The sequence below is a fragment of the Oratosquilla oratoria genome, chromosome 25, assembly GCF_046742065.1.
Source record: "Oratosquilla oratoria isolate Oo_2021 chromosome 25, ASM4674206v1, whole genome shotgun sequence".
Classification (NCBI taxonomy): domain Eukaryota; kingdom Metazoa; phylum Arthropoda; class Malacostraca; order Stomatopoda; family Squillidae; genus Oratosquilla; species Oratosquilla oratoria.
In genome coordinates, this window is record NC_134801.1 from 49387104 (window position 1) to 49390959 (window position 3856).

The following is a 3856-nucleotide window of genomic DNA, read 5'->3' on the forward strand; positions in this document are numbered from 1 at the left end:
AATGAAAATCGGTAGCAAGCAACAGGAACTGAACCATATACACAGACAGACAATTTCCATAAGATACACACAGTAGAATTATATGGTCTACCTGATCTAGAATATAACCTCACGATCAAGAACATTAATATGTTTATGTACAATAAGGAAACAAAACTCGGTATCTTTAAATTTAATACTTAAATTCTTACTTGGCAACTGTACAGAGTGTTAACGCCCCAGCAAGCCTTCGCACATATTGACACTCTCCGTACCTATGAATTTTGGTCTTCTTTCACATTTTGGTTACTATTAGTACTTACATATTCAACATATTGGGGCATTCATAATAATACTACATATAATTTAATAAATTATTTAGATATAAATGAAGCAATGTCCGAAGACTTCTGGAAGAAAATAAACAAAAACTAAAAATGTGGACTAAGGAATCGGAGAAGTAGATGACATCACAGTGCATGCACCCCTCATCAGCTAATAAACTACATAGATACCCCGTCCTAGTTTCTATGATTGCAATGAATTGAAAGAATTTGAAGCCTTATTGGAAAGTCTATATCATACAGAAAAGAACGTTCTACTGTACTGAATTGTCGGTGGTATATCAGAGATTAGATATAAAGCGAAGAGAGAGAGAAGAAATAGTGCAAAGAAATGACGCAATAGATTTAATCAGTTTAACTTCCGTAGAAATCAAGGTCAAATGATTTCTGGTGTATCACGTTGGGCTTTTTTGCAGTAACTTGGTCTACATCTATTTTACTTCCGCTTCATAAGAATGGACAATGGGTGATAAGTCAGTGTTCTTGACGATTTTTGTATTCATTCACAAGCAGTCTGTGTGCCTTTTTAGGAATATAGTCAACGCTTGCCAATTTTAGAAAGGATAGGACAATTCTAGGCAGTGATGCCTTGAAAGACATCTCAAATAAATTGTGTGAACTCGACCATAGACGAATAGTTATTGCCTTCAGTTAAACGATTACCTGGCGTGGCCCCTAATATATAGTTGAGTTCTGTCATCTACAAATTCTTCGAGAGATTTGAAAGCAGTATCCATTCAAATTGGGTTTCATATTGGGTGTCATTATTACAAAATGAATAAATAAATAAACAAATGAAGTAATTGTTGTATTATTGCTTTGCATAACATTCTTATTACCATTGCTATTCCATTACTATTGCGCATGTCGATGTTCATGCCTATGTTGACCGATCTTACATAATAAACAGTGTGTACGAGCTTTCCACGCGTATCATTCACCCGACATGGTGGCAGCTAGTGGTTTTTCGACTATTTACGCAATTAATAGTCGAATACCGAGAAACCACGTCCCGTAAGACACGCTATAAACTTCAGTGAACATCCTCAATTGGGAAAATCACGAAAACAATAGCTGTAGTGGATACGAAACGCGTGTGAAAACAGTGCCAGACTACCGAGTTCGAGGAAGTGCAGCGGGTGTATTATAGAGTGTTGCCACTCGCAAAATGTAAAAATACCAAGACGACCCTACGAAAAAATCCAAGAAAATCCAAGGATTATTTTTTATACTGATACTTGCGAAAAACAAGGTGACATGGCTCTTGAAATGGATTGTGGCTTATTTAAAATAGGAAATTTAGCTAGAAGAGGAAGTTCTACTCACCAAATACTTTACAGACAATGGTATTATTGCAGGAAGAAGAATACTGGCATAGGGTCCTCCTCTAATTCCTCATCATCAACATCATCGGCTTCACTATGATATAAAGTTGCTGTGTTACTCTTCTTCCTGGACTCTTCCCTCTCTTTATATCTCATGTGACAGTGACCCAACTTTACATCTTTGATTAATGAAATAGATGGTTCCCACTTTTGGCAAGTCACTTCTTGTCTTGTGATGGCTTGCTTGGCCTATAGACGGTTTGCAACTGTATTTGTGTGTAGTCTGTTGCTTTGCTTAGTTTTAACTTGGTTTATTTGGGAATAATTTCTTTCAATACATGCAGACGAGTGTGACAGAGCTAATAAGTTGCACATAAATGTTGCAAGAAGATTAAACTTTTCTTTATTATTCCCATCTTTCACTGAAAGTAAATCATTCCAGAAAACAGTTGCAGATTGACTTATGCCTTTAAGTGTGTCTCTTGCATATAGAAGATCTCGCCATTGCTCTTGCAGCAAATCTAGCTCATCCTCCTTTATCAATGTTGGAAAATGTACAGCAAGTTTTCAAAGATTTCAAGTCCCTCTTTGTAGAAAGAGCTTCAGCTGGTTCCACTACCTTTAACATAGCAATGAGGCTATTTTCTTCAAAAGGAAATCTTTTTCATCTGCATGCACAATTCTATTAGAAACTGCTTGCAGTCATGTCGAAAAAGCTCTTCCTTTTCCTGAAGAGGTTCACTTTCCATGCTTCATGGAAACTTTGTGTGCCATCAGAGACGACTTATTGCAATGCTTGAGTTTGCTGCTACATACAGTACACAAGACAGTATATTTGTCAGTAGGATCTGGTTGTACCCAATCTTTCAGTTCATCATCCTCCATCCATTCCTTTCTAAATGCCTGCTGATACCACGTCACTTTCGCTTTTCTCTTTGGTGGGGTAACATCACCACTATACCCTGGTTCTTCAGAGTCACTCATAATGATTTCTAATTAAATCATGTAGGGTTGAATAACTATCAACAGGTCTCACATACCACACACGCACGACTTATGAGCTAGAGAGGACTGGCGGACTAGGAGAGAAACGTCTCAAACGTATTGAACGTGTCATGGACGCGTCAACTCATAGAAGACAACTTAGTTGGCAAGTCGTGGTTTCCAGCCTTAACTTTTCAACAATCTCATGAATTAAAATTTAAAACTTAATTTGTCCTCTGTTGTTAACATAGTGTACCTCATACTTTATTAAGTGGCAAAGAGAATATTCTATTATTAAACTAATATTTTAAGCAATTGTCTACAATTTGGCGAAAAAATCCAAGATTTGTTCATTTTTTATAGTTTATTTCCAAGATTCCAAGTTGATGGCAAAAATGCCAAGATATTGGGAAAAAAGCCAAGGAGTGGCCACACTGATTATAGACTATTTACGTGAACGATAGTCATATATCAAGACGCCACGTCTCGTAAGATACGCTATAAACTTCAGTGAACATCCTGAATTGGGAAAATCACGAAGAAAAATAGCCGTTGTGGATAAGAAGTGCGTGTGTAACTTGTACCAGAATACCGAGTTCAGAGAGAGAGCGTGCCCTTCCCTCAGTGTTACATAAGTTTCCCCTCTTGCTTACGTAAACGCCCACGACGGACGATCGCAAATCGTTCGTATCGGTACTACTGACAGTGTTACGCTACCCTAGACTAATCGTGAACAGTGTAGGCATATTTCCTACTACTGACGACGAAAGTTCGGACACAGTGAATGCTATATTTTCTTAATTTAACTTACGAAACCGTAGAGAGTTCCGCCCTGGCGTTTGACGGCGTAGACGACATCCATAGCAGTGACCGTCTTCCTCTTGGCTGTCGCGGATAACGTTCTCGAGGAAGACTAGTCTACAATGTCGACATACCAGATTCCAGCAACCCCACCCATGTCTTTGAAAGGGGACGTGGTGGAGAACTGGAAGGATTTTGAGAACTCGTGGCATTACTATACTATTGCCACCGATCTGCAGTTAAAATTGAAAAACGATGATGGAACAGATAACACTAAGGGAATGGAGAAAGTCGCTGCAACGCTTTGTACTGTCATGGGACCTGAGTGCAAAAAAGTTATGAATTCTCTTCCTTCGCTGACTGAACAAGACAAGAAGAATCCTGCTAGAATCATTGAAGAGTTGCAGAAGCAGTTCGTGCCCC